Here is a 23836-nt window from a genome sequence, read left to right as displayed (position 1 = left end):
TGTTAATTTTCTCCTTCATTTTTGGAATGATCTCTCCTTGAATATTACTGATTCTTTTTACTAAAATTTAAAAATTTTTATTTAGGAGTGTGTGTGTGTGTGTGTGTGTGTGTGTGTGTGTGTGTGTTCGTGCATGCCAGGGTCTCTTGTCACTGCAAACAAATGCCAATTGCTTGCACCACTTTTTGTATCCAACTTTACGTGGATGGTTGAGGAATTGAACCTGGGACAGCAGATTTTGAAAGCAAGTGCCTTAAATATTTCAAACATCGCCCCAGTCCCCTTACTAATATTTTGATGAAAGTTTTTATATCCATATATACTAGTCTCTGGTTCTCATTTGCTCGTTTTGAGTTTGGGGTGGATGTGTGAATTTGCTCACTGTTGTTATTATCAAAGAAATATACACTTAAAAATGGATTGAGAAATGTTCCCACCTCTTCAGTTTTCTGGAAAAGGTTGTGTAAAACTAATACTAATTCTTCAAACATTTGGAGAAATTCTTCCATGAGTGCCTCTGGGACTGGGGAGTGCTTTGTGGGGAGGTTTTCGATAGCCAACCCACTTCCTTAGTGGCTATGGGTCTAACTTGTCTGTTTCATATTAGGTGAGCTGGGGTCATTTGTGTTTGGAGGAACTGGTAAATTTCACTGTCAAATGTGTGTGTGTGTATAGAGTTGTGTGTTGTGTGACCTTATTATCAATTTGATGTCTACAAAATCTGTACTGGGATCCTGTTCTATTTCTGATACTTTTCTTCTGTTTCTTTCTCTGTCTTGCTGGCCGTTTGTTAACGATCATTTCTGAGTCAGCGTCTCATTTCATTACTTTTCCTGCTGGTTTTCTGTTTGAAATACATTGGTTTCTGTTTCTATCTTTACTGTTTCATTCCTGATCTTTTGTCAGGTTAATTATGCCCCCTTTTCTAGGTTCTCAGAAGTGAGGGAACTTAGACTGCTGAACATTTTCTCTTCTTTTGTAATGATTCCTCTCTACCTTATTGATTATTTTTCTGGTTTACTTTTTAGCATTTAATGTTGTTTCCCTCTAAATTTTTTCATACTTTGTAAGTCCTTAGTTTTTTTTCAACTTTTTGGACTTTGTTTTATGCCTAGAATGTGGACTGTTTGGGCAAACATTACGTATCTTTGTTCTTTGTTAGTACCATATGCACTTTAGAAATTGTGCATTCTGGTGTTTTTGAACAGATATTTTACTTTTATTTATTTGCAAGTAGACAGAGAGAGAGGAGAGGAAGAGAGAGGGTATGGGTGCCAGGCCTTTCTGTCATGGTAAATAAATTCCAGATGCATGCACCAGTTTGTGCATCGGGCTCCACATGGGTACTGAGGAATTGGCCAGGCCATCAGGCTTTGCAAGCAACCATCTTTAACTGCTAAGCCATCTCTCCAGTCCTATCTATCTATCTATCTATCTATCCATATATATATATATATATAATTTCTGTAAGTTTTTAGTGTATGGTGTGTGGGGGGGGGAGTGTGGTGTATGTACATGTACATGTATGTGCTAATGTGAGCACACGGTGGGCAGCTGCAGAAGCCAGAGGAACAAGTAGGTACCCTCTGTCACTCTTTCTACCTGATTTCTCTGACACAGTCACTGATCCTAGAGGCCCTACTTTTCCAGAAGGCTGGCTGACCAGGAAGCCCCAGAGATCCTTAGGTCTCTGCTCTCGCCCACCTCCACTGTCAGCACTGGGTTTGCAAGTGTGCACTCCTATGCTGTTTTGTACTTGAGTGTTGAGGATCAAACTCAAGTCTTCAAGCATGCTTTCCCATTCTCCTCAGGCCCCTCTTATGCTTCCTGATGGAGATTTATTCAAATGTCAAGTAGAATTCTTTCAGCAATGGATGTGGAGTTCCAAATTCCTGTTGATCTCTTTCACTGATTTCCTTTAATTATTGAGAACATAGCAACAAATTCTCCACTTACAATTTTGCATTTCTCCATTATTACTTCTTATTGTGTTAGGTTTGGCCTCACAAACTTTGTAACTCTGTGGTTTGGTCCTTTTGAATGGCTGACCTTTTATCATAGTATAATTTATTCTCCTCTCTGTGTAATCTAGAATGTAAATCTATGTCATTTGATAGGAACATGGCCTTTCTGCTTACCAGAGACACTGTAGCCTTTACTTTAGACTTGCATGTGTCTTAATTTTCAAATTTCATTTTTAGTATGCTGCCATTTAATTTGTATATTTTGAACCATTTATATTTATTGATATTAGCACTTAGGCATACCATTTTATTTTTTTGTTTATGTACTAGTTTTCATTTCCCTCTTTTTCTTGCCTTACTGTGTACTAAGCAATCTTCAAGATTTATTCCTTTTTCTCCAGTGTTTCTGAAAGTATCTCTGTTCATTTTTTTTAAAGAGTCATTCTAAGTACTATATTTTATAAGCATAAATTATTATGTTTAACTACCTTGTTATTTTATCATGCCATATAGAAATCTTGCCTCCAGCTGGGCTTGGTGGTACAAGGCTTTAATTGCAGCACTCGGTAGGAAGAGGTAGGAGTATCTCTGTGAGTCAGAGGCTAGCCTGAGACTACATGGTGAATAGGCTAGAGTGAGACACTACCTCAAAAAAATAGAGAGGCAAGAGGGCTGGCTTAGTGGTCAAGGTGCTTACCTGCAAAGCCAAAAGACCCAGGTTCAATTCCCCAGGACCCATGTAAGCTAGATGCACAATGTGGCATTTGCGTCCGGAGATCATTTGCAGTGACTGGAGGCTCTGGCATGCCCATTCTCTCTTTCTCTCTCTCCCTGACTCTCTCTTTCATCTCCTTCTTTATCTCTCTCTCTCTCTCCCTCTTTCTCTCAAATAAATAAATAAAAATGAAATATTTAGAAAAATAAAAGGAAAAAGAAATCTTTATCCTCCTGCATATCACATTCCTTATAATATAGTTGTAAAAAAAGTTTCTTCCACATGTACTTAGAGGGAAATCAAACATTATAATTTTAGGCTTGAATAATAAAACATAACTTTGAAGATGGGACATAGCTCAGTGGTTAAAGATATTCACTTGCCAAGCCTGCCAGCCCAGGTTATAGTCCCCAGTACCCATGTAAAGCCAGATGGACCAAGTGCTACATATGCCTGGAGCTCATTTACAAAGGCAAACATGCCTAGCCCACCCATTCTCTTTATGTCTGCCTATGTCCCTATTAAGTAAATACATTTTTAAAAACTGATTTTTAAAAACATAATTTTGGATGTGTAAAAGAAAGAAACCTTATTTTATTTCCCTAGATTGTTGCTGATCCTGTTCTTGCTGTTGGAAGTTTTCTTCTATCATCTCCTTTCTGTGTAGAGAACTTCTATACCATTCTTTTTTTTCTCTATATTCATGTTTGTATACTCATGTGTGCAGGTACATGCATGTCACAGTGCATGTGTGGAGATCAGAAGACAGCCTTTGTGTGTCAGTCCTCTCCTTCCATCTTGTTTGAGGAAGGGTCACTTGTTCAGCACTTTCGTTTCTAGACTAGGTGATCTGCAAGCTTCCAGGAAACTCTCCAGTCTCCACCTCCCATTTCCTCATAGGTGTACTGAGATTACAGCAGCCTGACACAACTTCCAGCTTGTATGGCATTTGGGGATCCAGACTCATGCTTGCACAGCAAATGATTTATCCACGGGGCATCTCCCCAGACCTGTAGCCATTCTTTCACTGGAGAACTACAGGCAGAAAAATCTTAGTTTTCCATCTAGTTGGTTTCTGTTGTACAGATTGGTCATCTGTTCTGTTTGGCCATTTATACATTTTTTTCCTCTACACTCCCACCTTCTACTCCTGCAAACATTAATTGAATTATTTTTATCTAATATATCGCTAGCCTTAATACTTCTTTATATCTCTCATTCCTTTATTGAGACTTTTTGTGTTATTTGCAAGACTTTCTCTTTTTTGCCCTTGTCTCAAGCATTGGCATCATAGTGGCATCACTAGGCATTTTGTTATGGCTGCTACAAAGACTATATATATAACAAAGATGGATATATATATATATGTATATATATATACATACATACATACACATACATTTTTGTTTTTTGTGTTTTGTTTTGTTAGAGGTAGAGTCTTGATCTAGCCCAGACTGACCTGCATTAGTCTCAGGCTGGTCTCTAACTCACAGTGATCTTCTTACCTCAGTCTCCCATTCTGAGATTAAAAGCATATTCCACATAGCCCAGCTTCATCTTCTTCATATTAGCATCGGTTGATCATCTTTAACTCAGATTTACATCTTCTTGATTCTTGGTATCATGTTCAATTATTGATAAAAATATGGAAATTTTTGTTTTGCAGTTTAAGAATCCACATTCTGAGACTTCCGAATTAGCTGGGGCTGTTTTCCAGTACATTCCAGCAGGAAAAGGGACAGTCAATCCCTTGTGATTACCGAGTGGAAGTAGAGGTTCATATTCCCACTCCACCTCTGTCGATGCTGTGGTCTCAGGTGAGGTGCTACTTGGCCATGGAATTTGAGGTTCCTTGTCTGATCTCCAGCAAGTCTGCAGGCCTGGCAGTGAGGATTAACCCTAACCCTAACCTTTCACGGGTTTCCATTCATTATATCATAATGTTCAGGGCTCTCGGCTACACTTGAGTGAGAGACACATGGAAAACTATGTTGATCCAACATTGCCAAAGTGGAAGTCCATGGTGCTTTGTTAGCAAGTAGGACAAAAGCCTCAAAAGAAATGCCTAATCCCCTGCTCTGGAGTGAGTAGGCCAGAGCTCCTGGTTCATTCCTCACTTCCTAGTTCCCTGGTCCCTGCTCCTAGTTTAGAGCAGCCTGAGCCTGTGTGCATACTGCTGCAGCAGCAGGCCTTTGGCTCTGCCTTCCTGGTTGACCTGGCACTGGGTCCACAAATCCCTGTTCCCCTGAGCCACATGGTACACTGGCCTCCTATCAATGGCTCCCCAGCTTCCCATATCCTGGTTCCCCAACCCCTGGCTCCTCTGTGCTGAAGAGTGCATGCAAGTGGAGTGAGCAGGCCAGAGTTCCCAGTTATCGATCTCCCAGTTCCCCAGGTACCTTCAATATACTTGCAATGTCCATAATCTGGGCATCTATAGTTATAACTCCATACTACTCCAGTCCAGTTCACATTTAAAACACAACACCCACTGAATAGCCTACAAGGGCAAAACTTGTTTCTTCCTCAATAAAATAAGACTTTTACCCTGAGATGGGTAGACTACAACACAAAAACACCAAATGAGTCAGAAAACTGAGAGAATACCACCAAGGATGCCTTGTCCTACAATGGAAGTATCCAATGAAATCAGAGAAAACAGTAGAATCCCAAAATGAAAGTACAGCAGGTTATGTGACCCTGATCAAGAGAATTGCTGAATTGGAAGCAAAGGATCAAAAAAAAAAAAAAAGCAATAATCACATAAATGAAATTGAGCACAATTGTGTCTTAGAAAACTCAGATTTTGTCAGTAGGCTTAACTTAATTGAAAAACAAATAAAGTCTCATAAAAAAGATAAATTAATTGAAGGTGAGTCAACAAAGAGAGGATCTCAATAACCAGCTGATTAAATATAATGAAGACATGATCAAATGGAAGAATGAATTCCAGGAACCATCAAGAAAATCAGACTTCAAACTGAAATCAAACTTCAAAAAATGCAAAAACACACAATAGTAAGCAAAAGACAAACAGAGCTTTAAAAATCCTCTCTAAATCCCCTCACTAACAGAGTCACTCATGTGGAAGACAGAACCACTGAGCTGGAAGACAGGACAGAAAAAAACTGACCAGGAGTCCAAAAACTTTGTTAAGTTCAAAAAAATCATGCAAGTGGAAGCCGGATGTGGTGGTGCACTCCTTTAATCCCAGCACTCTGGAGGCAGAGGTAGAAGAATCACCATGAGTTCAAGGCCAGCCTAAGACTACATAGTGAATTCCAGGTCAGCCTATACCAGAATGAGACCCTACATCAAAAACAAAAGAAGAAAAAAAAAATCATGCACATGGAATGTGAGGGAACTATGGGATACTCTAAAATGATAAAACATACAGATAATGGGTAAACCAGAAGAGGCATAGAGAATATATTCAACAAAATCAATGAAGAAAACTTTCCCAGCCTTGCAAAAGAGAGGCCCATCTGGATACACAAAGTCCACAGAACACCAAACAGACACAACCAAAGAAGAAATTCTCCAAGGCACATCATAGTTAAAACTCTTAATAATCAAAACAAAGAGAGAGTGCTAAAAGTAGCAAGAGAGAAGCAACTAACTACATACAAAGTTAATAACATCAGAACTACCTCAGATTTCTCAATGGAAACCCTGAAACCAGAAAGGTCTAGAATAGAACATTTCAAAGATTAAAATTAAACTATGGCTTCCTACCCAATCTACTGTACCCAGCAAAGGTATCTTTCATAGTAGATGTGAAAGGAAAACTTTCCATGAAAAAAAGTCATCTCTATGACTATATGAACAAAAAGACAAACCTACAGAGAATACTGAAGGGAATAATCCACACAGAATAGTCAAACAACCAATTGCAAGAGCCTACAACAAGAAGAAGGTCACAATAACTAAAACTATAGTAAGCTCAAAAAAGTACAAAGCCCACCCAGCCTGTATCCTGTAAAACCAGACTACTAAATCCATTTATAACATGCAAAAAAAAAAAAAAAAAGTACAAAGCCAAAGAAAGTACCAAGCCCCATAAAGCACCCCATCATGGAAGGGATTAAGTTGAACATAACAATTATAACATTAAATATTAATAGTCTCAACTCACCCATGAAAAGACAAAAGTTAACATGTTAGATCAGAAAAAATGGATCCTTCTATCTGCTGTCTTTAAGGAAACTACCTCACCATTAAAAACAGACATCTCCTGAGGATAAAAGAATGGAAAATGATATTCTAGGCAAATGGAAATAAGAGAAAAACAGGTGTTGCCATATTAATATCTGACAAAATAGACTTCAAACTACAAGAAATCAGAAAGAACAAAGAAGACCAGTTGTTAGTTATTAAGGGAATGATCCAACATGAGGATATCCAAAACATAAATCTATATACACCAAACACAGGTGTGCTACAGTTTCTAAAACAAAACCTACTTGACAACAAAAGAGAAATAAAAACCAGTAGCTTTATAGTTTGGGGCTTCAATACTCCATTATCATCAAGAAACAGATCATCCAAGAAGAAAATCAACAGGAAAATGATAGAGCTCAACAATATCAAAGATCAACTAGACCTAACGGATATCTACAAAAATTTCCACCCCATGTCTACAGAATACACATTCTTCTCAGCAGCCCATGAAACTTCCAAAATAAACATATATTAGGCATTAAAGCATGCCTCCATAAATTCAGGAAAATTGACATAACTTCCTGCATCATATCAGATCACAATGCTCTAAAAGTAGTGGTTAACAACAAGGGACACATCAAGAATTCCACAAGCTTCTGGAGACTGCACAATACACATTTAAACAATAAATGGAATGTGGAAGAAGTTAAAAAGAGTTGTAAAATTTCTAGAATTAAATGGTAATGAAATCACAACTTACCAAAATTATCGGCAGTACTAAGGAGAAAAATAATAGACCTCAATGCCTTCATAAAAAAGACTGAGAGATACCAAATCAATAATTTAACCATCCACATAAAACCATTAGAAAAACATGAAGAATCCAACCCTTAGAGCGCCATCAAAGAAGTAGTCAAAATCAGAACAGAAATTAATAAGTTAGACACAAAAACAATTAAGAAAATTGATGAAATGAAGACCCAGTTCTTTGAAAAAAATCAAACAAGATTGATAAACCCTTGGCCTATCTGATCAAACACACAAAAAAAGAGAAGTCTCAAGTTAACAAACTCAGAAATGAAAAGGGAGTGGTCATAACAGACATCAATGAAATTTAAAGAATCATTAGTACATACTTCTAACACCTCTACTCCATAAAATTTGATAATCTGGAAGAAATGGATGTATTGCTAGACATACCTACCACCTACCAAAAGTAAACTCAGAACAGATTAATCTCTTAAACAAACCTATAACATTCACTGAGATTGAAAAGGTAATCAAAAACCTCCTTCAAAAGAAAAGACCAGGACCAGATATATTCTTGGCTGAATTGTATCAAACATTCATTAAAGAACTGAAACCAGTTTTTCTTAAACTGTTTTTGCATGATCTGAGACCACAGAATTTTCCCCAGCTCCTTTTATGAAGCTAGCATCACTCTAATACCAAGACCAGACAGAAATACAAGAAAAGAAAACTATAGGCCTATATCCCTGATGACCTTAGGTGCAACAGTCTTGAACAAAATCTTCACAAACTGAATTCAACAACATATGAAAAGCATTATCCACCTTAATCAAACAAGATTCAGTGTCAGTGTACAAAATCAACACACAAACATCAGTTATCTTTCTATAGGCAAAGAGAAAATATACTGAGAAAGGAATCAGTGAGGCTGTTCCATTTTCAATAGTCACAAAAATTAAATACCTTGGAATAACACTAACCATAAAATTCTATATCATAAAGACAGACTAAATGGTTGAACCTTAATCATGCCCTTAGAGGGAATGCCTGAATCACAGGAAAGGGTATGATGAAGACTAACCTCAATCTTCTCCTGTTTTTCTCTCTCTCTCCCTCTTCTCTCTCTTCTCACTTTCTCTTTTGTATTATCCCTCTTTTCCTTGGCACTGGCATATAACTCCCAGTACCAGCATATGGTTAACATCCACAATGAACTGTTGATCTGAGAAACCTACAGGGTTTCCCAAAAGAAGACAGATTTCTGTCAGAGTACTTGATAACCTACCAAAGGTTAGTGGTAAGACCCTACTGCCTAGGACACCATATAATGTTGTTGCAGAACATGGAGTGACATGGCTGGAATGTGGAAGAGAGTCAGTCCCCAGACAGTTAGCTTGTCTAGTGCCAAAATATGCTGCATGAGCAACTGGGGGAAAATGACCAACATCTGTCCAAGCAACTCATGGTCTAAGCTACTCAGCAGCAAACAACTTGACGTAATATTCACCCAAGTGAAATTATGGCACAGAGCCATGGTGGATAACCAACTGCTCTTGATTTGGCTAGTTGATCTGCTCAGTGGAATGGAACACATAGCTGGAGCTGGGAAACTAGGCAGAACCATATCCAAAATATGAACCCACTCTCCATTATCAAGCTTCCACCAATTGTGGGCTATAATAGGGCCTACACTTATTAAATTCTCTCTAAAATAATAATGGTCATCCTATTTATCTGGTGCTGACATCACTCTCCACCAGAAAATTTGCTTTTTTTTTTTTCAGATGGATGCAGATCCTGAGGCGAGAATCAGCCCATCACACCTCACCAGGGCCCCAACTGAAATCAGGAGTAACAGGGGAAATGATTGAGAGTGCTGCTTTCTTGGTGAACCTGGTGCCAGCACAAGGGTGAAGGAGATAGACACAGAGAACCCTCAACTCCTACCAAACCAGATATCCAGGGACACCAAGGCCCCCAAGAACTCATCTCTGAAGTAGACCTAAAACAAACCCAACAAGACTCAAGGAAATTCACTGAAGAGGTGATGGAAAGATTGTTAGAGCCACAAGATGGGACACTATGCACAGAGACATTGCCTCTTACCTATAACTGAGGACTACCTCACAATGCACAACCCGCATTCCCCAATGAGGAGGGTCCCTGCAGACGGGGAAGGACAGGGAGGAGACTAATGATGGTACCAACATGGCTATATACACACTGTGTACCTAACTAATAAACATTAAAAACTGATTATAAATAAGTGTATTTTCAGAAAAGAAATGGACAGACTTGGAACAGATCAGTGAATATACACAATCACAGACAAACAAATGTCACATGTTTCACTCATCTGCAGTTCCTAACCTGGATCAGTTTGAGTTGCTGATATATTGGATAGGCAACGTGAGGCCCAGACAGCAGGGATGGAAGAATTTGGTGGTTAGGGGAAGGACTGGGTGAGGGGAAAAAAACACAAAACTAAACCAAGATCAACTAGTACCATTGAAACCTTTCTCCTTCAAGGTAGACTAAAAAATTGAACCTGCAGTAGGATTATGGGGGAGCACAGAAATGAAGGGCCCTAGAAAGAATAAGATGAAGCCTAACCTTAAAAAGAAATGGCTCTGACCTGTAACTTACAATACCAGAAATAGATCAGAGAGTCCTATAAGGTCCCCCAAACAAGACAGGCTTCGGTCAAAACACTTGATTACCCACCTGAGATAAAAGGTAAAACCCTGTTGATGAAGACACCATATGCTGCCAACACAGAACACAGAGAGCACTGACTGGAATCCGGAGTACAGCCAGTCCCCAGACAGCCCATGCAGTGCTGAAAAGTGCTACATGAGATACTGGGGCAAAGTGGCCAATAACAGTGTGAACAAGCTGGAGTCTAAGCTACTCAGAAACAACCAGCCTGACAAGAAGCACACACCAGTGCAATGGTGGCACACAGTCTTTGTTGTTAACCGGTGGTTTTCTGATTGGCTAAGAGATCCACTGGGTGGAAAGCAACCCATATCTGTAACTGGGAACCAGGTCTGAAGACTATGGAAAAAAAAGTTTATGCTCTCCAATGCCAAGCTCACACAAGTCTTTGGCTAAAAGAGGTGATACATCCATCAAACTCTCCATAAATTAATAACACATCCAATTTAACCTATGCTGACTCCACTCTGTTGGAGAATCTGTTTTTATTTTTCAGAAGGTATGGAGACCTAAGAAAATAAACCACCCCTCGCATCTAAGTCAAGGCCCAGGTGAAACCATAGAGGAAGTGGGGGAATGAGCAAGAGCACTGCTTCCATAGTGACAACCAGTGCCAGGGTGAAGGAGACAGATGCTGTGGATACTCAACACATACCAAACCAGAAATCCAGAGGCTCCTAAGAGCTCATCACTGAATTAGACTTAAAACACACCAAGGCTCAGGGAATTTTGAAGAAGAGGGAGCACAAAGATTTTAAGTGTCACAAGTTGGGATGTCATGCCCAGAGGCACTTCCTCCAATAACAGCTGCTGCTCCCACAGTGCATAACCTCATAGAGAATACCAGCAGCCCCACTGAGGAGGGCCCCCTGCAGAATGGGGCTAGGGAAGAGGGAAAAGATGGTACCAACACATCATGAATCCACACAAAGTATGTCCTGAATTTTTAAAAAATCAGTTAAAAAATAAAACTTTAAAAAACCTGTTTAAAATGGCCCTTTTTGAGGATTTTGCTATTGAGTTTCATCTCAGTATTCCACTAACAGCACTCAGAAGTAATGGTGACTTACACACACTTCCTTGGGCTCCCATCTATGTCAACCCTAACAGGTGATCTGTAACTGAGATGTTAAGAGGTCTGCATCCATGAGGAAAACCTGCAGTATGCCTACAGGATTTATCTGGCACTGATGATGTGGGCACCTTTAGCTTGTCAGTTATAGTGTGAACATTCATCATTTATCAGTTTCATCCATACATCTTCCACCCATGCTTTGGTGACTTTGAGCAACACACTCAGAAATATTTCTTCTGCTCTCAGGTCTACAGTACCTCAGTCTTCCTAGACATTACATTAAATAACAGCTCCAACTGGGAATTGTCTTCTGAATTTCAGAGCTACGTTTCCAGCTGACAAACTAATCCTTGTACCTATATGTCTCTTCACACTTCAAGCTGGCTGTCTCTTCAGCCTCACCATTGACACTGCCTTCCCTATTCCCACTCAACAAACATAGTACTGTAAGGGAATTAATAAGGTCAAATGTAATGATCAGGAGGCTAAATAGGACAAAAACTGATGATGTTTTTGACAGTTCCTTCTATCTTGATCCCAATACTGAGTATAATGCTTTTCAACAAGTTCTTCCCAAAAAGGAAACATTAAAAAAGGAAATATATGCCTATATCTTTAGATTTTTCATATATGTACTTGATAGAATGGAAATATAAGGCCAGGGTTATACTTCCGTGACCAAGCTTGCCTACATGCATAAAGCCCTAGATCTGGGCACTGTCCAAGATATATAGCACAGAGTTTATGAATAGTAATGAAATATATAGTAGCTTTGAACTGTAATTTTCATATGGCCAGTTGGTTCTCACAGAATATATTCACTGTTTTATGCAAAACTCGTATGCACATACCTAAGTTATACTTGCAACTGATACATAAGTATATTTCTTACATGCACATCAGTTGACAGTTGGCTTTACATCCAAGAGTAACAAAAACAGATGTCTGTTGGAATTTTGTTGTTTTGTCAATGTCATGGATAACTTGATGAATGAAATAATTGTTTTCCCATACTTGAATATTTCTTTTGTTTTGTGTAATAGTAACAATAGGCTATCTACAAACATGACATGCTTTTAAAGTGAATATGAATTATTAGGCCTAAAAATTCAACAATGCTATAAATCAAGCCCTGATTTATAGTGTTTGACAATCACAAAAGAATAAATACCCTACCATAGCTGATTTAAATGCATGAGGACTAGAGAGATTTACACAATAGCACACTATATACAATACTCACAATAGCATGTCACTACAGATCCACAATAAGTATAATATCCTCAGGGACATCAATAATACAAAATGAAATGAAATAATTAGGGAGTAATCACTTGTGCATATTTATTACCTATGTTTTGGTGAAGGTTATTGTAAGTTTATATAATTTGACTTTCCTTAATGTCCATGTTTAACAAAGAATTGTAAATATGTTGCATATTTAACAATCAGAAAAACAATGCAAGGGTTTTGGGGTATACTCAGTTGTTAGAGTGCTTGTCTAACATGCCTTTCACCCTGAGTTTCTTCTCAGTACTACATAAACTGGTCCTCAGCTACAAAGGAAGTTTGAAACTAGCTTGGTCTAGCAAGAGATCCTATAAGAGAGAGAGAGAGAAAGAGGAAGGGATAGAAGGAAGGAAGGAATGGAGGGAGGGAAGGAAAGGGAAAAGTAGGAGAGAGGCCCAGAGTATTACTACAGGAATCAAATATAGGACTACATTAGTCTACTTAAAAGAAGATCTTAATCTAGTTTAGTTTTCTCTGCCTCTGCCATCATCTTCTCTCTGGCCTGTACTTTCATTGTTTCCTCTCCCCTTGAGGTCTTCCAGAAAGCCTCCTATTTGTCTATACCTACGCTGAACACTTCCCAACTTAATCCTTAACCTTCAAACACTATAATTTCCTAAAATTTCTATGATGATCATGTGACTGATGTATTCATTATTTTGTTTATTTGAAAAGTAAATATTCAATTTTCTGTCCTAGGCTCTGTTTTAATTAAGATAAATGTGTGAACAAAAGAAAATCCTCCTGCTCTTATGGAGAATAAATTCTCCCTGAGGGATGGCAATGGAGACAATTAAAAGAACAACAGCAATCATACACCAGAAGGTAATAAGTGGAATAAGCAAAGAAAGTACAAATCAAGGTAAAAGAAGAGATGAGAAGGAATTAGTTGATTAATCAGTCAAGCACTTACCAAGTCTAATGCTCATGATCTGCCCTTAAGACAGTGAGATTTGATCAAAGACTGACAAATGGTTGGTAAGGGTTAGGCTTTGAGGGTTGGAGCCAAGAGCTTAGAAAGGCCAGAGTAAACCAAGCCCCAAATTAAAGGGTCCTAGGACCATCTCATCTTATCATCCCTATTTCTTCTTTCTCTCTCTCTTTCTCTCTTTTTCTCTCTCTTTCTCATTCACTCTCTGATTCCCTTGGCTCCTGACAGGGCATTCATTTCTACTTTAGACACATCCATCATCAGGCACTGAAATGTACTAAAATTGCCCTTCATAAAACTAAATGGATGATTTTAATTTTATGATTAATATCTTATTGTTTTTATTGCCTAAACCCACTCTGCTGTCCTGCTAGAAAAGGTTTGGATTTGAGTATAGTTATCATCTCATTTGATCACTGAGGCATCTCAAAGAATAATGGCACATAGTCAAAACACAAATCTTTATTGGATGGATGGATGAATGAATGAATGAATGAATGTCATATGAACTGATTTTCCAAAGCCTATCTCATGATTGATATTATGTACCATATTGATAGGAATTGTATGAATACAGAATCAAGTGAATGAATGACTAGATGATTGAATGAGTAAAAAAGAATGAATGAATGAGTGAATCAACCAGTGTCATATATTACTGTATTCTCAGTAATGAACTTAACGTCTAGTATAGATAGGCTTTCTATGATTTGGGGGTTTTTCCTACATGGATAATCAAATGCATGAATGGGGACTGGGCAGATGGTTCACTGGGTAAGAGCACTAGCTGTTCAAACATGAAGACCTGAGTTAAATCCACAGCATCCATGTTAAAAAAAAAAAAAAAAAAAAGCATGTGTGACTGTGCAGGCCTGCAACTCCATGTCTAGGAGATACAGGCAGGATAATCACCAGGAATAGCTGGTCAGCCAATCTAATGACAGCAACACCACCAGCAGCAGCAGCAACAACAACAAAAACAGCACATGCCCGGTTCAGTGAAAGACTCCATCGCCAGTAAATAAAGTGGAAGAGTGATGGAGGAGGACATGATACTCTCCTTCGGCCTCTGTGCGTGGACAGTACACCTGATAGACCACACGCAGCTACTATCCACATAAGATCTGAACATGCTATACACATTCCCACACAGAGCAAAAATATATGAATGTGGGCTGGAGAGGTGGCTTAGGGGTTAAGGTGCTTGCCTACAAAGCCGAAGGACCCATGTTCAACTTTCCAGGTCCCGGGTAAGCCAGATGCCCACAAGGTTGCACATGCATACAAGTTGGCACAAGCATCTGAAGTTCAACTGCAGTGGCTGGTGGCCCTGGCCTTCCTTCCCATTCTCACGCTCTCCATCTGTCTTTTTCTCTCTCAAATAAATACATCAAATATTAAATATATATAGAGAGAGAGATATGAATGTATGGGTGAAGAAGGGGCTGATTAAGTAGTATAGTGAGAAAAATGGGATGGATGGATGGGTGAGGGTGTGAGTATATGGATGGAGGAAAGGGTTATGAATGGATAGGTGAGTTGTATGGGTGGATGAGAAGATAAGTGAATGGATACATGGGTGTATGCATAGAAGGCTCACCTACAGTGAAATCAGAAGACTTTAGATCCTTCAAGAAGAATGTCTTCTGAGTGGGTCATATGATAGGCCCATTACTTCTCGACTTGGTTTCCTGCCATGAGTATATTTGGAAGAACATGTTTGTTAGCATTGGAGTCACTTGCAAGGTACTCTTGAGTTCCCTTTTGGCTCCTCTGCATTCTTGTTCACACCTGACCTGCCATAGCTTGCGGATCTCCCTGTTTCCTTCCTTGAGCCACATTTCCAAGTATCCCTTTGATCTCTGGCACATAACTTCTGCTGGGTTTCCAATAAGGTGTTTTTAAACAGTCTCCAGATTTCCTGTGGCTTATTGACTTTTTAAATTATTCCTTTCATTTGTTTTTCCTTACCAGTGCTTACACTTGTTCTTAGGTTCTCTTTATAAAATTGAGTAACCACATGATATATAAGTTTTCTACTCCAGCCCAGAATGGTCACAGTGTTGCAATCACTCTGAGCCAAATCCAAAATATTTTCCTTCCTCAGTAATTTTAAAAGGCATTTTTTTCTAAGAGAATATCATTTATCTGATCATATATATTCACATATGTCATTAGTCTATCAGTGAACAGTAAGTAAATTGGTCTCTGAGACAGTACCTATAATGCTGTGCATGGATAACAAAAACTGATTGTTTGTTTTCTCACATGTGCATAGGTACTTTTAAACCCATCATATTTCTTTCTGTTTTTTTTTTTTTCCCTTTTTGGTTGGTTGTTGCTAAATTTCCATGAGATAGATAGATAGATAGATAGATAGATAGATAGATAGATAGATAGATAGATAGACAGACACACATTCACATCCTCTCTCTCTCTCTCTGTGTGTGTGTGTGTGTGTGTGTGATATCCTCTAGATATCTATCTCTGATCTCATGCCAGTCATGGTCACTCACACCTATAATCCCAGCACTTGGGAGGTAGAAGCAGGCAGGAGGAACCAAGACTTGGAAGCTTGCCTGGACAACACAGGTAGATCTGGTGTCTGAAACAAAAAGCTAAAACAATCAAACAAACAAAACTAAAGGGAATCCAGCATAGTGGCACATGCCTTTTCTCCAGGCGGTGAAGAGGCAGAGACCAGAGGATCAGGAGTTCAAGGCCAGCCCAGCTACTACATATGGTGTTCAAGGTCAGCTTGGGCTATATGCGATCTTATTTCAAAGCACAAAATGAAACAACCAACCAACCAGAAAATTTAGAAAAGGGGGACAGGGAAGAGGGAGAACTTGTTTTTTAGAAAATCAATAGAGACAACTTTTTCAAAGCCTTCTTATTTTTAGCAAGGGATGTAGCACAGTGGTAGAGCATTTGCCTAACCATGTTCTAGGCCCAAGATTCAATCCCCAGCACTACAGAAAGAGTCACAAATAAATAAATAAACATAAAGGCTTTAGAACATTGCTTGAAAAGTTGTCTCCAGGGAATTGGAAGAATTGACATCAGGTGCCAGGGTCCCACTTCCTGCCCTGACATTTGCTGGCTGGGCTGTGGAAGCCCTCTTGCCCAACTTCTTCTTCACTGGGCCAATGGAGAAGGGCACGCTTCCATAGAGTCACTTTTAGAACTCACTATTCTGTGTGCGCCAAGAGGACTCTTGGTATTTAGAATATATATATTCTTCTTTGGTTATTTTTCTTAGAGAAAATGTCTCATGATTTAGTCCAAGCTGGCCTTGAACTTATGGCAATCTTTCTGCCTCAGCCTCCAAAGTGCTGGTATAATAGCTGCTCAGCACCATCCCTGTCTTCAAAGTTACAAGCAGATTCGAGTTTTTGGTCTCAGAGTTCTTTACACACAACTACAGAGGAACTCAGAGAGATTTTGGTGTTGTGAGTTACATCTATCAAAATTTTACCCTATGGGGCAGCGGATATGTCTCAGATGACAGAGCTTGTAGCAAACACAAAGTCCTTGGTTTGATCCCCAACATAGCAATGAACCAGATATGGCGACATACCTGGAGTCCCAGCACATGGGAGGCATCACCGTTTCCTGACTAGGAAAGTCTCTGATTGTGATCCCTTGTCTGTAGGAATCAAAACCTTTATGAACAGAAGTTGCCAAAGGCTCTGGGTTTCTAGCTAGAAAGACTGAGTCCCGGACTGTTCCTATTCTTCACATAAGAAAACCTGCTCAGAGAATGGGCTAAGCAGCCAAGGAAAGAAGAAATTATTTCACTTTGTGAAAAAGCTGCCTTTGGTTTTCTTTTGAGAGTTTTTAGACCATGCATTTTATCAGTCAGAATTTTTTCTTACCAAAGATATTTATTTTCTACTATTTTCGTTATTTGGGTAAAAGAGTTTCTTTGCACTAGGTATACTCACTATGTATGTGCTATGTAAAATAGAGATCATAGTTTTCATCTGCAGACTTTTACCAGACTAAAGCAAACTCAAGAATGTTAGAAATCTGAGCTGATGGTGTATATATACTTCTCGCAAATATTTTAGCAGACTGGCTGGTCTTCAAAACTTTTACATGATAAAACACATAGTCACTACTTAACTCAGAAGAGAGGTGTGGTATAAATGCAAAAGATTTTGCTTTAAATAGTGAAGACTGAAAATGTACTTTTTATTTTCCACTGCAAACTTTTGAATTGGTCAAGTTGTAATGAAGAAGCTTTAAAAATTTAGTGATATGTTTTCCACCCGTGATATTGACATATGCACATAATTACCTTTTTTCCCTTTTTGATACAATTTCATTATTTGTCATGCTGGCCATGGCACACCAATAAAGCCAAAATATCATATTAGAGCTCATGACAGCTTTCACGTTGCATTATCAATATGTGGGAATAATTGTCTGCTCTGAGATTAAATTACATTATTGTGTATCTTTTTCATGCCTAATAAATAATGATGGATGGCTTTTATTTTCATCACCACCTGCAACCATTTAGTCACCCCTTGATTGTTGAAGATAAAATAATAAAAGGCAAGTGTTATGTTGCAAGCAGAAGAATGTAGTCAAAACAGTTGTAGGTTCCTCGTTTCTATTTGCATTATTTTAGTCCCCAAAGAGCAATGCATGGCAGCCTATAAAAAGCTTGCAACCTGGGGGGAAACACAGCAAAACGTTCACAGAAAAGGAGGGGAGAAAGTGGGAATTTTTTTTTTTTCTACCAGAACAATAATTATTTCTTGGTGCACGATTCTTAATCGGAAAATGAGTTTTTTGTTCTGCTGTGCAAATCAGTTACGTGCAATTAGAATGCAAAGCAGAAGCACATCTTAGTGTTTAGCCTTTTTTAAATAGAAATGAAAACAGCCCAGAAATTGTAGCAAAGTCGAAAATGCATGCTAGGTAATTTTGAAACCCAAAGACATAAAACCATGCATAATAAAAAGGCCACTCTAAACTCATTATATTTTTTTTTTGAAATTGGCAATTGGAAGGCTTAATTTTAAAATTTGAATTTGCATGTTTGGAAACTTATTAACTATATTTTGAACAGCCAAGTGCCAGCATTAAGGTGTGTTTTGTTTGTCCCATATACAATTTCATTGCCTCAGAATTGAGTTTTGTCTATGACCGGCCTGTTCAGGCTTTTTTGGTTGTTATTAGACATGACACTATAGGAACATTGTCCTTAAGGCTTTGGATTGAAACTTTTGAGTTAAAATCATAATCAGCATATGCTCTGAATCTTAAGAGGGTAAAGAATTGCCTGTAAGTTTTACAATACTATTCTATTTCACCTCTGAAGAAGGGGAAGCTTTTTCTCTTTTTCTTTCTTTCTTTCTTTTTGTTTTTTTTTTTTGTTTGTTTGTTTGTTTTGGTTTTTCAAGGTAGGGTCTTACTCTAACCCAGGCTGACCTGGAATTCACCACGTAGTCTCAGGGTGGCCTTAAATTCAGGGCAGTCCTCCTACCTGTGCCTCTGAAGTGCTGGGATTAAAGGCATGCATCACCACACCAGGCTGGGAGCTTTTTAATAAAATAAATAGATGGTGTTTATTATAGAAACTAGTCACTTGATCATTTCAGTTAAGGAGAGCAAGGTAAGAAAATAAGCTGTAGACAAAATCATGTTGAATAGGTGACCCTCCGTGCAGAACTTTAATGTGTTTAGTGACATTATCTTTAAGTGAGAAGGAGACCTTCACAGGCACAACAGAGTCCAAGACCAACATCCAAAGGTGATCCTGTCAAATGTCAAGTGACTGCAGAGAGATGGCTTGAAAATGGGCCAGCTGTTCATTATTTGATGAACCCAAGAGGAGGTTCAGGCACCTGGAATCTCTGGTGGGCTGGGCATTCCGTGAATGTTCTCCCCAATTGTTTTAGAGTCTCATTCCAAGAGAACAGAGGGGCCTTTCCCTTGTTCGTAGCTCTCTTGCTATCTGACTACCCATCTCCCTCTGTAATTAAATGCTGTGAATAAAATAATAAACATAATTTTATTTGTACCATTACTCACTGCCAAAATTACATCTATATATTTCCTATGAGAGTCAAAGAGCAGTCTGGCTTGCTGCCTTCACACTGGGAAGAGCTGTGCTAAAGTCATAGACTTTCCTAGTTATTCTCTGAGCCTGGGAGGAACTTTGTGGATTAGCATAACAGCAATTGAGGAAAATTATTTTGCAGTATATATATGCATATTTAGTCTGCCTATGATGTAGATTTTACCTGACTCACGAAAACACCTTGGAATACTTGCCATGGAAAACAGAACATAAGCAAAGCCTAAAAGTGATGTATCAGTCAATAATCAAACAATAAGGAAAGGCCAATTTAACACATTACATCCTTCTTTAAGCCCTAGCTTTGTCGGAGTCCCAGTTTCCTGCTGAAGCCCTAAAATTCCAAGGTGTAGCCCAAATGCACCAAGCCCTTGTCTCACTCTCTGGTAACAGAAAATTCTAGAATGATTTTCTCACTTGACATATTTCCCTCACATTATCTTTAGTCTGTTCTGATTTTCCTCCACCAAAGTCTGCCTGGCATGACCTACAAATAAATGAGTGAATGGAAGAAAGAATAGAATAGAAAATAGACTAGAATAGAATTGTAGAATAAAGAAAGAATGATGAGTAATCACTCACACCATAAAGGTTCAAAGTGGAAACACTGAACTGGTCCATTAAAATAAACCATTCCTAGGTCTGTTATCATTCTTTTTCTCTCGCACTTTCTATCATTTTTCAGGTTTGCTAGTTCTCAGGGTATTTCTGGACCCTGTGTGCTACATATAGATAGACACACAGAATTTTTTAATATGCATCAAAATTATTAACCTCATTGCTTTGTATATTTGCCAGAAGACCGTACTTATGCAAAATAACACAACCAAACATGCCACTGAACTGTTAGAACCCAAACAGCTCATCAGTACCAGTTTAACAGAGGAGCATTCCCGGGACCCAGCAGTTGTTCTAAACCACTGGAAAAACACTTGGGAAAAAGTATTCTCGCCTGATAAACTCAGTACTGAGTGAGAAATAAATGTCAGTATCTGTGAGGCTTTCTGAGGACTTTGAAAACATTATACATTCACTTGTATGTTTTTTAGAAACAATTCTTATTTATTTATAAATATAGTTTTTAACATTAAAATATAGTCAATGCTAAAATGGTAAGGTAGTTGGGGTAAAGATTCTCAACAGAAACCTACCATGTGAGCAGTAAGCAGTTGTTCACTTGGATATTTTAGATGTTGGAATTTGAGGTTATTTCAGCTGGACTTTTTCAGTACGGTGGGATTGCTTTCACTTTCCCGGCAGCCGTCGTTATGTCCTGATAGTGTTTAACAACGCATCCTGGCCTCCAGAAAATACGGTGTTAGGAAAGGGAAACCAGACTCTTTGGCTAGGATTGTGGAAGGAGGGTGGGACTCTTATGAGTTACACGACTATGTAAGATGTTGGCAATTTGATTTTGGCAGAAAAATCAGGCTTTTGCTTTATGTTTCAGACTGTGAACTCAAATACCCATGAACAAATCACCTCCTAAAGGAAAGATTTCAATGTCCCTGCCTAGCAACAATAGCCAATCTTGTTCTCTTTCGACTTTCACATTATGGCATGACAAGTTTAGGAACTCAGTGAACCACAACCTGATGTGCCAAAAGTAAGTGGCAGACATCACTTAGAGATGCTCAAAGATAGATTTAGATTCAGGTTCCAAGTCTGCGTGGAGAGTAGGGATTATTTGAATAGCCCAGGTGATGTCATAGATTGGCTTTTATTATTTGATATTTTTTGGTTGTCCTAAGTATCACAGAAAACACATATAACAATAGTACCATATGTGGCTATTTCATAGGTGAAATAATGTGGTAGAGTCCACAGAAAGTTGCACTGGCCAGACATTTGTTTGGATACCACAGAGTAGAAATACCTGGAGAAATTTATGGCACTGACCATAGGACCAGTGAACTTTCCAGTAATATAGGAGCTCAGGCACTAATCTTAATGTCTGGGCCAAAGACAAATGTATGGCTCTCCATTACAGAGTGTTTCAAACTTTGCTGGAAGTTCAGGAATATATCTTCCAGAATCCATCAGCACTTTAGAAGCATGGCTCACCAGACCAATCAATCTAGTACGAAGTTTGTTTTTAGAATTCAAGTTCCTTGTTACTGCTTTGCAAGCAGATGTCTTCAAAGATATAATGTGAGGAGATTATGTGATTCGGGGTATATTCGATTCTGCCAGTTATAATTAAAAGGGCCAACATCCAAGTTTTGTTTTCTTTATAAACACTGTGGAGTGTGTCAGTGGCCAATCTAAAATTACCCACAGAGGAGTGCGCTCACTCTTCCTTAAGCACAAGATAATGAAGATCGTGTGTGAAATGCACCATGGTTATAATAAGCTGGTGGACTTGCGGTCCTATGTGCAAACTTGTCCAAATGTAATTATAGGAGTTTTAAGAGAATTGTTGCTTCCTAAACTGTCTAGTCAAGTGACTCAAAAGTTAATATCACCAAATTAACAGCTTGACTCTGAAAGTCTACAATTGTACCATGAAAACAACTATGTGGAATCAGTCATCCTTTCTTATGAGAAAAAGACACCTTTCAGAAGCAACTCAATTCAGGGCGGTGTCTTCAGCATTCTCTGTACATATTGCTTTTGGAAAGGTGAAATGAGTGTGAAAATGAAAAAAAAAAAAAAAAGGCTGAACATCTAATTCCTTGTCCCATGGGTAGAAAAGATGGGGCTAGTATGAACCTGCCCTGATGTTTATGTGGTTGGGAAAGTGTGATTTCCACACTCTACAGTATGAATCACAAGGGGAAAAAAACAAGACTGGGGCCCAGAGAAGGACAAGGAACATCTCAAGATAAGTCCTCATAAACCTTTGTCACAGTGGTCTTCATGTACATGGGAACAATAAGTGTTATGAGAGATTCAAGCACCAATATAGAATTTGAACCAGTCTAAGACAGAGGGACATTAGCGCCAGAAATCTAGGGAATCAGAGGAGAGGTGAAAAGATCTTTCTCTTGTGTGTTTTGAGGATACCCTTCATAAAAATCTCTGGAGAGATGGCTTCATGGTTAAGTGCTTGTCTATGAAGCCTAAGGGTCCCGGTTCAAGGTTCGATTCCCCAGGACCTACATTAGCTAGATGCACAAGTGGGTGCTTGCATCTGGAGCTTGTTTGCAGTGGCTGGAGACCCTGGTGTGCCCATTCTCTCTCTTTCTTTCTATCTACCTCTTTCTCTGTCTGTTGCTCTCAAATAAATAAATAAAAATAATTTAAATTTTTTTAAAAAAATCTCTGGAGAATTTGACTTATCATGATACCTCCTAGGCAATCACAAATAGGTTACCCCAGTTCCTCTATGTAGAGTTCTCCTAGATAACTACAGTGGATGGGGGATTTGTAGGCTCCTGGCATCCTGGGAGTATCTTGAGTGCTAAGGAGGCAGGTGATGAAAATATTACTCAAAACCAGTCTCACATAATTTAATTTGTTTTGTATGTTCTCAGTGGTATAAAGCAGATATCCCTTTTTCAAACTTAACAGGTTCAACTGTGATATGACTCCAAACTGTAAAGGAAGAAAATAACATCACATAAAAATATAATTAAAGTTTACCAAAACCTTATCTTATCCTCAAAATTTTTTCCAGTATGGAACTGATTTCATGTTTCATGACTTCCTGTGTTGCCCATATACTAGGAGGTGACTGTCTTTTTCTTACGCTCTGTCTATATAAATATGTCCCATCCATTTCCCCCACTATGTCAGCACTATTCTCCCATTATGTTGTCTTTTTTGAAGGGCAACAGGAATGTGTAGCCTTTAATACCTGCATGAAGACCAGAGATTTTCTCTAGTCTAGTTTTGTCCCTACATTCTTCTCATCTCACCATTTCCTCCACTTCCTCGACCCTGACCACCTACCTAGTCTTGTCATTTCTTCTCAAGCTTCCTCTGCTCCCTCAGCATGCAGTTCTTGTCCTATGTGCCTAGATAAGACAAGTCTTTGTGTCTAACTGCACCATGATACTCTGCATCACACAAATGATCATGGTTGTGATGTTGCATTTATAAGTGTGATCTATCTCTTTTTATTATTATTATCTTTTTTTTGAGGTAGGGTTTCATTCTAGCTCAGGCTGACCTGGAATTCACTATGTAGCCTCAG

Source organism: Jaculus jaculus, chromosome 14 (assembly GCF_020740685.1).
Source record: "Jaculus jaculus isolate mJacJac1 chromosome 14, mJacJac1.mat.Y.cur, whole genome shotgun sequence".
Taxonomy (NCBI): Eukaryota; Metazoa; Chordata; class Mammalia; order Rodentia; family Dipodidae; genus Jaculus; species Jaculus jaculus.
The sequence above is the reverse complement of the archived record's forward strand: the minus strand, read 5'-3'. Positions refer to the sequence as shown.